Source organism: Xenopus laevis, chromosome 1S (assembly GCF_017654675.1).
Source record: "Xenopus laevis strain J_2021 chromosome 1S, Xenopus_laevis_v10.1, whole genome shotgun sequence".
In the NCBI taxonomy this organism is placed as follows: Eukaryota; Metazoa; Chordata; class Amphibia; order Anura; family Pipidae; genus Xenopus; species Xenopus laevis.
In genome coordinates this window covers 178018851-178031667 of record NC_054372.1, presented here as the reverse complement: position 1 = coordinate 178031667, position 12817 = coordinate 178018851, and positions in this window count along the sequence as shown.

The following is a 12817-nucleotide window of genomic DNA, read 5'->3' as shown; positions in this document are numbered from 1 at the left end:
AAGCATAAATGCATTGTATTTAAAGCTAATTGATATTGACAGCAGGGTTTGCTTGTAAAAACGTTACATTTAACCTGCGAGTGTTTTCATTGCTAGAGAAACACAAAATGAATGTCAATAGGCAATCACTGTATGTATTATATGGATCAGTGAACTATTCACTGGGGGGGTTGACTGAGGGGCTGGAGCCTTATCGGGAGCGATGGATGAGGACCAGTTAGGGTGACATAATTGTAGCCTATTTGCTCTTCTAGCTAGTCCTACACAGATCTTTGGAACAGGGCTGAAAGATCTGTATTTTATGCTAAAATGGTCCCTGGTCAATTTTTCTACACCCAATGCCGCTGGAATCCAAAAAGCCGACAAAAAAACCTGTTCTAGATTACTATTTGTTAGACTATAATTAAATTGGCTAGAGGGTGGTGAGTGGCTGGTTTTAGTGTTTAGGCATTTGGTTGGACTTCTGGGACCTCCTTGGCCAAAGCTGTTATTGTTAAATGACATTTTCCACAACTAGTTTCCTCACACAGCGTCGTATCATAGAAGCAGATGTGTAGCCCATATCAGTTTTGGCTAAAAGGGCTGGTATGTGTGAGCATGGGTGGGATGAGGTGGGCCTTCATACAGGTGCAGGCATGACATTTTGGTGTTGGGGAGGTTGCCAATAGCAATAGGGAAATCAAGGTACCTATAGTATGTTCCACCACTGCAGGGACTTAAAGGAGAAAGAAAGTCATCTTGCACTTAGGGGTGCCAAATGTTAGGCACTCCCCACTGATTGTATTGACTTACCTGAAACCCCAGGCCAGTGCTCCTATCAGCAGAAAACTGCACCGGCCCGGGGTTATACCAGTGAGCACCACAGAGCGATCCTCTTACGGCTTCTTCTTTCTTCAAATTTCCCAGGGTAAACGCATGCGCAGTTTAACGAAATAGTCGACTTTTTAGTTCAAGTTCGGGTTTTCGTTCTACTGTACATGTGCAACCGCGCGAAGAAAGAGGAAGACAGAAAAGAATCGCTCCGTGGTGCTCGCTGGAATAACTCTGGGCCAGTACAGTTTTCTGCTGATAGGAGCACCGACCTGGGGTTTCAGGTAAGTCAATACAATCACTTGAGGGTGCCTAACATTTGTCGCCCCCAAGTGCAGAAATCCTTTTCTTCTCCTTTAAGTGATAAACCCTTGGAGCTAATTGTTAACCCCAGAATGAAAACCGGGCCCCACAGAGTAACAGTTTAAGGTAGGATACTACAGCACGTTGGGCACAGGAAGAAAATCACAAAAGGTCATAGAGACATCAGTAAAGCCTTATGTCAGTGATGTACAACCTACAGCCCTTTACATCTTGATGAGGTTTAAAGGGGTGGTTCTCCTTGAAGTTACATTTTTTTAATATGTTATACAACAAGCAATTCTAAGCAACTTTTCATTTGGCCTTCTGTCTTTCCTTTTTTTCATAGTTTTTGAATTATATGACTTCTTAGTCTGACTTTCAGATGGGGGGGTGCCCTTCCAAAATCAAATGCTCTGTAAGTCTACACATTTATTGTTTATTTTTATTCAGGCCTCTCCTATTTACATTCCAGTCTCTTATTCAAATCAATGCATGGTTACTATAGTAGTAAGGACCCTAGCAACCAGATGAAATTGCAAACTGGAGAGCTGCTGAGTATAAAGCTAAATAACTCAAAACCCACAAATAACGAAAAATGAAGCAGCATCTACTGAAGGCAAAGGTCTTGTGTGCTAGAATTTGTTATTCAAGAGGACCAAAAAAGACACATTAATGGGCACCTGTTATAAAATATATTATCCCCAACCAAAGGTGGGGGCTAATAGAGCCCACACCCCTGTTGGGGGTAACAGTCGTTTAATTGATTTTTTTCTTAATTGCCCTTAAATATAAAATATAATAAACTTGCATCTATTCCTTTTATATACCAAGTTATTAGTGTTCCCTTTTGATTTTTTATTATTCTTGGGCTAAAATTGGCAACAGTTTAATTTTTTATTTTATTTCTGTCTCCTCCTAGATGAGAAAGTCTGTGTAAAAGGCTGAAATGGACTAATGCCTGTTTTCAATCCAAACAAATATGTATGAGTATTAATGCCTCTCCACCAGTTGTACAGACGTAGTTGAATTTGCTTCGCACTCTTTCAAGACACATTCAGACTCAAGCGAGAGAGCCCATATATTTTGTGTTCCAATCCGGAATGGATCCCCCAAATGCAAATCTTTCTCTCTGTGTTTGGATTTAAAAGAAAACAGAACTATTTAGAAACACATTCCAGGAGATAATGCAGAATCTAGAATCAACAAAGCCAGAAGAGCCAATTATAGCCGGCTCATTCCTATCTGAATTTTCTCTGCATAATTGTTGAAGCAGCATCACAGGATACGCCTTATCCATAACCATTGAGAATCACTGTACCAAATTACAGACACTAATGTTCTTTATCAGCTATAAAGCGCTTACATTTTGTACTTTTTAATATAGAACCATGGGCAAGAATAAAGCTTTACCCTTTCGTCCCTTGTGACTCAAGATAAAACGATTGAGTGCAGTTTAGTTACATACATGAATTCCCAAATTTTAGATGGGCCGTGGAGGAGGGCTGCTTCTTACCCTTTTCTGCAGCAGACTACAACCACCAACACAAATACATAGGAGGCATCAAAGTGCTAGCTTTTAATTCCAGAGTATGAAAGGGACCAGAATATATATATACTCTGTACATACCTTAGTGGTTAACGTTCCCTCTTATGAATAAGGGGAGAAAGCACTTACTTGCAGGAAGGGTTTTTTTCTAGGGTATTGTCATTGAGATTGATATCTAGTAGCTGTACTGGTTGTGTCAATGCTGTACAGGTATTAGTATCAGACTCTTTGCCCCCCCCCCTCATATGTTTGGATTTATTGAGCTTAGGTTGACCTATGCTAGTTTGAGGGCTTGTTGCCACAAAATAATTAGGGCTGTGTCTTATGTATGCAAGTGATACCCATCAATGTGAAACTGGGCTGTATGGTAGAGCTTTTGGGTAACAACAGTCTCATACAGGAATAGGAATAAAATTTGAATTAGCATTGGGGCAAATTCAGTTTGATGAGGAATGGGTCTAGATCAGGGGTTGTCTGACTCTTTTGGTTCAAGGCTCAGTTGAAGAAGGTGGTGGCATATAGGCATCCTCCACCTGTCCCCTAACTTGCCTGTCATTCATTTTCTGCAGTGTATTCTGTTAATACAAAATCAACCCTTTAACATCAACTAACATGACAGACATTAGGGCTCATTTACAACTCCATCTGGACACAGTCATTAACAACAAGCATGCATCTTCCCTATAGCTGCGCTTGTTACCAGGGCATCCATCCCACCTCCTGTTTTGAATCATACGCACCTATTGACACAGAGGAACCCTGGAGCTACTGCCACTTTCATGTTGCTGGTGATTCCATTGTCAGCACTGTGGGCTGCTTTAAAACATGTCAAAGACTTGCACCTAAAGAATCAGGCACAGGCTTTATTTTGAGTACTAGAATTGACACCATCCCAACATAGACGGTTTTCAGTGCAATTGCGTTCAAGTAATGTAAAAACGTGCTTTTGCTATGGACACAAGACTATGACGATCTGCTGCTGACAAAATGGAAATCCTGGATTCTTACTGTTAAAGGAGAAGTAAAGAAGTATAGTAGAAATGTTGTACATTATGTTTTAGGCTTCTGTTCCAGCCCAAGGCAACCACAGCCCTTTAGCAGTAAATATCTCCAAAGATGCCCCAGTAGCTCCCCATGTTCTTTTCTGCTGATTCACTGCACATGCTATGTGCTGTCACTTACTGAGCTTAGGGACCCACTCACAATATACAGTACACATAGAATAGAAATGTCACAATATATGGCTGATTAGTAATTAATACAGATAATTACTACATGGAAGCACAGCAACCAGTGCAATTAGCATCAGAATTTAATAATGAGCCCTGTAGCATCAGCTTATATTACAGACCAACCTCATTTTCTGCTGGATAATTAGTGACGACCCCTAAGCTTAGCTTCTCAACAGCTGCTCAGAGCCCACTGAGCATGTGAGTGTCACAGACACTTTCCAAGATGGTGACCCCCTGTGACAAGTTTGAAGTCCTGGATCATTGCTGCTATTGACAAGCTGAAAGTTAAGGCTAGTACAACAGGTTCAGTATATAAAATATGGCATTTTTAGCCATATTAATTTTTAGGGTTTAGTTCTCCTTTAAAGGGCAGTTGAATCCCTGGGTTGGTGAAGTAAATTTAGTATATACAATTTAACATTTCTAGATATTATCTTTTTTTAAGCCTTAGTTGCCTGCAGTATGTGGAGTGAGAATATAAATGACTGTATTTTCTTTACCCTTCCCTTTGCAATGCCCACATACAATTGCTAGAAGACAGGTGCAAGCCATGTTATGCATAATGTGAGTTTAATGTATGTGGCTGCTTTTTCTGTAGTATATCTGTGAACATTAGAGCTAGTGTTTCTGTTATTCAAGTAGCTAATCCCAGCAAATGTTTATTCCACGAAACAGCAGGACAACTGCAAGAAAGCACACAACTGAATTTCCAACCATTCCGCTATAAATAGTTCCCTGCCTCTCGGAATGGCTAATTCTCTATTCTTGCTGTGAAATGTTTTCGAAAGTAATAACATTTACTCGGAGCCATTCACACCTTAATTGCGCATGGAATTTTACTGGTGCAAAAACCGGAATCTGCCTGTTAAAAGGAAGGAGCCTGGTAAAGTAAGATAATGAAATTATTTTACTGTTCTGTTACAATTGTGCAATTGGGATCCTGAAATGTCTGTTTCTAAAATCTAATCTAAGGTTGAAAGAACGGGCATTCAAATGTGCTTTAGGAAGATTTGAAATGTATAGAAACCCAGGCAGGTCTCTGCACTCCCTTCCAGGCAATCAGAACCGGGTGCTGCAGCAGAGCTTCACATCAAATCCACAGTTGTAAGCAGCGCACACCGGAATTTAAAAAAATATTTGTTTCTTTATTTATCAAAAGATTAAAAACATAGTCGCAAGGATCAACGTTTCGGTCTGGATTTAAGACTGTTATCAAGATCTTAGATCCAGACCGAAACGTTGATCCTCGCGACTAGGTTTTTAATCTTTTGATAAATAAAGAAACAAATATTTTTTAAAATTCCAGTGTGCGCTGCTTACATCTGTGTATTTGAGATATATATATATATATATATATATATATATAATTCCACATGTAACGGCACTCACCATATAAAGTCTCACAGCTGGGTGCTAACCGTATATCACATATGCCCAATATGAAAGCACTCACAGCAAATTTCATCAGTGTATATAAAGATTTATTCACCGCTCACATCTACGCGTTTCAACCCTTAATGGGTCGTCATCAGGATCCTGATGACGACCCATTAAGGGTTGAAACGCGTAGATGTGAGCGGTGAATAAATCTTTATATACACTGATGAAATTTGCTGTGAGTGCTTTCATATTGGGCATATATATATATATATATATATATATATATATATATATATATATATATATATATATATATATATACAGTATATATGTGAAGAATGGCAGCACTCACAGGACTTTCAAGCAGAATAAAGAAAACGTTTTATGAAAATGAGTGCTGAGTGCTGGCATTCTTCACGTACACATTGATCCTGTTGGCTTGGGCACCCAGGTACTATATCCTGTAAATGGTGTGCACCTTTTGGACTGTGAGTGTATATATATATATATATATATATATATATATATATATATATATATATATATATATATAAAAATGTCCAGATAGTACCTGCACTATTTCCTTTGCTTTTCTCTGTGGGTGCTGTTTGAAGGATATATATATATATATATATATATATATATATATCAAATTGCATCTGATTCATTAAGAATTCTATCACTTTATTATACATTTTACAAAGGGAATAAGTTTTACCTGCAACTTACTTGCTGCTTTCAAAGTAAACCTCCCAAACTTGGCTGCCCTTTTATTGGCCACCAATGGGAACACCTGACTATAGCTGGGTAGGGTGGGAGCTACAACATGGAGCTGACCACGGCTCCTGTATAAACTATTTTTTGGTCACAGCCTCATTTTTCTTTATGTAAAAGCCATAGCTAAATCTGAGAAGAAGGAAGATGGTTTTTGGATTATTTCCGGTTTCCAGAGCACAGTTCCATGATGGCATTTGCAATCAGTTGACTGGATGGGCCTATGAACACAACATGCTGTGGGGATCCTATTGATACAGCAGGTCCAGGGTTGTGGTAGCTCCAGAGCTTCCCAGCATCAAGAAATAGTTGCACACCAATCATCAAAAGAGGCAGGATTGTGGCATTGGCAACCGAGTGCTTTGATAAATGAACCCATTTATTTTACATCTTTGTGAGCTTAGAAAAAGCCTTGAGCCTAGACTCTTACAGGGTGAACAATCTTCCCAACAAAAACTTGAATTGCAAGCGTTGGCTATGACTTTGCTTTCCAACAGCCCCAGTTTAAGCCAATCTGCCAGCATAAGTGTGCTCCATACTCAAGGCATTTACTGTTCAGATTGATAAGAAGTGCCTGACTGTGGGTGTTTTGGCAACTATGATCATCATGGTGATGAGATTCTGTAAGTGCAAAGTTGGCAGCAGACACCACAGACTAAATGGGCCACTCCTGTTGCCTGGAACATTTCATTCATGAGGTCAAGTGAGCGCCTTGTGTGGCATTCCTAGAAAGCTGCCACTCTCATTGGGATAGGCTACTTTAACTTTGGGACAAATTTGGAGGCTTGGAGTAGTGGAAAGCTGTTCAGTTTAAATGCAATTTAGGGTGAGATATGTAAAGAATGCCTTGTTGCTCTCCTAGATACACCCGAAGTCCCACTTGAGGGTCAGTTAGGGTGGGATTTGGGGTAGATATGCCCAGATAATCTTGAAACTGTAACTGATAACCAATACAATATTTTCCTCTATCTGTAAGCATGTGCCGAGTACTGATCTGTGGGTAACAAAAACCTGCCCACTCCGTCTAAATGATATAACCCATCTCGCCTGTGATATCACAACATGGAGAGGCCACAGCACTGATGTTGCCAAGGGGGCGGTGGTCATAGGAGAGAATAACTGAATGACAGATGAAGGGGCTAAGGTGAAGACATGTAAGTACAAGTACAGACAGGGGTGTAACTACAGCAGTCCCCCCACAAGGCCCTAATTAATGAGCAATTTCAAAATATATTGGTAAAACAGGACAACCTCTGGATATGTTGGGGAATTTCCTGTGGGGCCCAGTAACATCTAATTACACCACTGAGTACAGCTATTGGCCTTCCGTCTGCCCTAACCTTGGCAAGTAGATCTTTTTAGTGAACCAAATCCATGGGTCTTGGTTGAATCTATGCATCACAAGTGCTGAAGCATTGGACCTCCAAGGGCAGCATGAAATGAAAACATCCGACAACCACTGCCATAGATCCTCTCTTGTCTTTCTCCATGTTACAAATGAGTGGTGGGCATGCCCTATCTGTCCCCCCTCAGGCACAGGATGTAGATAGGTTATCACAAGTTCCTCTACTTGCATCAGCTGCTGGCATCAGCATTTATATTTACTTCTGCGTCTGTTTTCTAATTCATGCTGTCAGAGCACCCTACCATGCTGATTATTTGTGGCTTCCTTGTCTGCTTGACTATCCTTTGTTTATGCCCTGTAACTGCCAGACCTGACTGCCGGCTGATCCCTGCTTCCTGTGGCCCTGGAATTTTCATGTGATAATGACCAGCCATCTAATACTTTCTGGAATGCAATGCAACTAGACACTAGGGCAGCTCCTCTTATTGGCCAATTATGCAATACAGGGAAACGTTAGACAGAATTATAGTTATTATCCTACTCCTTTGTAAAGTGATAGCATATTACATGAACCTCTATGCACTAATGCCAATTCCATCCGGAGCCAATGAATATGTCTGTTGTTTTTGGACAAGGGGAGAACATAGAGATTCCACTCCGATGGTGCCCTAGTGTGAATCATACAAAAGAACCTAGCATTGCATAGTAATAATAATAACCCCTGTACACGAATGGTATATTCAATAGCTACTATATCTTTACTCTTCTAGCAGCCAGCTGTTCTGCCCATCTCCAACACTGATCACAGCTGGACCTCAAAAGAGCTGAATCTTCCTTTTTTTTAATCTGACATATAAACAAAACTATAATCCAGAATACAACCCCTTAAAATGCTTTAAATGAACTAAGCCGTGTCGTACTGCATATAACAATTACACTTCAAGGCGACTCTTCTTTGTCTTTTGATGGAAAAACCTATAAATGTGTTGCACGTGGTGCTTTAGGGTGAGTCTGGTTCATTTCACAAAATGAAAAGAAAGTGCAATAAGTCTTTGTTTTTCCTCTTTCCTGAAAACGAGTGAGCTCAAATACTTTTCTGCTGCTATAGATTTTACAAACATAATTATCTTTTCAGGAGACATAAACAGGGGAAGCTGAAATAATGCTTTGCACAAGCACAGGGAGGTCAGCGGGTTCAGTCCAAGTCCTCTGACAGAATGAAACAGAAATGCTGTGCCTCAAGCAGTCTATAAAGCACATACATATACTGTGTGATCATCATTATAGAACTGGACACGTTGAGCTCTCGAATGGCTTAGAAATAGCCAAATATAGAGAAAGCTAGTGCCAATCCTCAGAGGCAGAATATGACCTGTAAGGAACTGCGCATTTTCATCTTTACGGTTACAGTCCTGGCTTTACCATTTACCCAGACAAATAAAGCTCAACGGCTACATACAAAGCTCACTGAAGTGCCTAGCCCCAAATTCTAATGTCTAATCCCATAATCCCCATAAAAGCAGGAAAGGGCTCAATTTTGAATGTGGAATTTAGCATAGAATCTCATGGTGGTAATATCTAATTAAACAAAATATAAAAACTTCATCTCATAAAATAAGAACATTCTTAACAATCTGTCTATCTACACGCAGACTTTGGGGGTTATTTACTCCGGTCAGGCATTTTGGTGCAAAAAATTTTTTAAGGTTTTTTTTTTTTACTCAAATTTTTCGGTATTTATTAAAGTCCGATGCTGCAAAAAGTCTGAATCTGAGAATCCACCATCTCAGACCTGCCGAGGTTTTATATGTCAATGGGAGAGGTCCCTATTCTATTTGGAAGTTTCTGTGGTCTGCGCTGGAATTAGCCTGGAAATCCGACTATTTTGCGTTTTTGGGCAAAAATTTGGCTGTTTGGGAATAAGTCAGAAAAAATCGAGCGATTCGGGAAAAACCTCTGAAAAAAAATCAATCTACTTGGGTTTTCGCTGGATTTTATCGAGTTTCCCCTGATCTGATTAAATTATCCTGAAAATCTGACTGTTTTGGGTTTTTTGAGCAAAAATTTGGCTGTTTGGGAGTAAGCCAGAAAAAATTGAGCGATTAGGGAAAAACCTCTGAAAAAATCATTTGATTAGAGTTTTCGCTTCCCCTGATCCGATTAAATCCACATCTCAGACCTGCCGAGGTTTTATATAAATCAATGGGAGAGGTCCCATATGTGCTGGAATTAGCCTGAAAATCCAACTATTTTGGGCTTTTTGGGCAAAAATATGGCTTTTTGGGAATAAGCCAGAAAAAATCGAGCGATTCGGGAAAAACCTCTGAAAAAAATCATTCAATTAGGGGTTTCGCTCAATTTTATCAAGTTTTCCCCTAATCTGATTAAATTGTGTTTTTTTTATAATAAATAAGGTCAAATCATAGATTCAAGTTTGGTTGGACTTTTTTATTTTAAAAAATCAGAAGCATTCAGATTTTGATAAATAACCCCCCGTGTGTGAGAGTCATTTTTATGGATAGGAATTTAACTCTAATGCATTGTTGGTCTCTGCTCCCTTTGTTTAGAATCTGATGTATTAGAGCAGGGCTGCCCAATTTCACATTCAAATGTAAAAAGAGTTGGGGAGCAACACAAGTCCCTTGGGGTGCCAAATAAGGGCTGCGATTGGCTATTTGGTTGCACCTATATGGACTGGCAGCCTACAGGAGGCTCTACTTGGCACTATACTTAGTTTTTATGCAATTAAAACTTGCTTTCAAGGTTGGAATTCAAAAATAAGCACCTGCTTTGAGGACCCTGAATGCAACATCCAAAGGGGTTGGAGAGCAACATGTTGCTCATGAGTCACTGGTTGGGGATCACTGTATTAGAGCTAACTGTCTGTTTTGCCTCCACTATGGATTTATTATATCTTAGCTGGGATTAAATACCAGGTATTGTTTTACTACTAAAGAGAAAAAAGAAATCATTTGTTGGATTTTGTCCAACAAAACAAAATCACTGTGAGTATAAATAGAGTGTTCTCCTTTCTGCCTCACTAACCTGTGGCCCCTTTACTGGCAGTCTAATTCCACTCCTCAGGCCGCCCCTTCCAAACCCCTCAGTGCTGCTACGAGCTACCTGCACATACCTTATTATATGGGCAAGTCCCGTGAGAATGCTGCTCAGCAGCCGGCAAGACACACTTATTAACAGCCTGCTGAAAAAAGGGAACTTTCAGCAAAATGAAGGCTTTGTATAAGGAGGTGGTGCAGTGATTATTATGGAACTGATAGTTATTCAAGTTGTTTGGCCCAATAAACATATTGCTTAGCTTTTCATTTGCAGCACTTTTTGTTGAATTGGTCGTTGACACACACACACACCGGGTTTGTTAGATTGTCTCTCGCGCACTCATTAAAAATACAATTACGGCTAACTTACTGATGCTTTTGGAAGAATTTGTGACAAAAATGATAATGCAGTGGTCTCATTAAATACTCTGTCAGAAGCCTCAGAGGTAGCCATTAGGGGCTTGCTTATCTCCACGGCAAAAGATAAAATCTAATCATTTAGGAAAAGAACTGATGCAGCAAATTGCTGTATTATAAGTGTAGACTAAGAGGACTTTCTCTGAAAAGATTAAGGGAAAACTTTCTGATCTCTTGGGCATCTGGGGAAGAAGAGAAGACTTTGAAGAAAAGGGAAAATTAGCTTTTTATTTCAGACTGACTTAAAAAAAAATGCTCGATTAATGCACCTGTGAAACATATCCAAAATGAACCAGAAAAGTTTGTAGCCTGCATCCACAATTGATAACCACTCAGCAGTTTCTGGTCCAAGTCCCCAGTTGGTCAAGGTTCCTTAACCTCAGAGTAGTTAAACATGTTGGGAAACATTGCTGTTTCAGATTTTTGGCCACTGATGTAGTCTCTTGAGTGGTAGTGGATATTAATACCAATTTGATACCATCAGGGTGAGACTGGGACAGAGGGACAGTGGGAAAAAACCCGGGGGATGGGCAAAAAAAAGTTACACACTGTGTGGGGGGGGGGGGTGAAGTTGGACAGAGAGGGTTTTCTGATTGGGTGGGGGGCCCATGAGGATTTGCAGCTGAGGTAGAGGTCCCCTAGGGGTGGCAGGGACCCTGATATGGCAGCTCCAATTGGCCCAGATTCCTGATTCACATGACTCGGGGCAGCTGGGAAATTGACAATATGTCTAGCCCCATGCCAGATTTCAAAATTGAATATAAAAAAATCTGTTTGCTCTTTTGAGAAATGGATTGCAGTGCAGAATTCTGCTGGAGTAGCACTTTTAACTGACTCATTTAGAAAAAAAAAAATTTTCCCATGACAGTATCCCTTTAATTGTGCTTAGTATAGTGGAAAGCTGCCAGACATATTTTAAAGAAATATCTCTATCTGCAAATTAAGATGCACTTGATTATTTGCCAGGACAGATGGATCCATGTTTCGGATACATGTTTTGGAGAGAGGCCAAGCACATTTAATTATAGTGGACATGTATAAATGTAAGTCTCGCCTTTGGGAGTAGATGCTTCTCAGGGTGGCTCTATCCACTGTTGTCTCATAGCTTTGACCCTAAATGTACTGTATCTAAAATGAACCATCTGCTGCCTCTACATCCATTTGTAAGGGACTTGTTCCATGCAGAGCAGCTGAATCCGTGTTTTGTAGAATGTACCACGTGCCTGATGCATGTAATTGCAACCTTCAGCTCCAGATCTTTTCATGCCATGAATCGCCCTCAAGATATTGCATAAACACGAATGGTCCCTAAACCAAATATAGCCTTGTCTCTGCAACAGTCTGACAATGCTTATAAGCCAGCCAACGTGAGTCTATATAGAGGGCTTTAATAGATGCACTAAGATTTATTTCAGTACCGTTATAGGATCCATTATCCGGAATGCATGGGAACTGTGGGGGTTTACTAGATAAGGTATTTTTCTCACCATACCTTATATCTACTAAAACAGTAAGTAAACTCAAAAGAATTTTTTGCCACCAATATAGATTTAAGAACAGAGAAAAAGGATGTCATTTAAATATGTAATTTTTATAACTTGGACTGTATAGAATATGGTTTTCCTGTAGATGGAGCATTCAGTGTGATTTATCAGCAGAGAACAGGAAAATCCTTGGATAATGACATTGCTGTAAAGGCTCAGACTTAATTGAAAAGCATCCTCATAGCTTCCTTATGGCTTCCTTATGGAGAACTGCAAAACCCAGTAGCAGACTGCCTGCATAGAATTCTCACAGCCTGAATCTGACCTGAAGGAGCCAATGGCAAGAGCAGTCAGAAATCTGAATTGAAGCAGCTGATGGCTGGGTATCACAAGGTTGGAATTGCTCCAAACAGGCAAAGAAGAAATGAATTGAAATTATTATTATTCAATCTACAATTGCAGCCAATAGG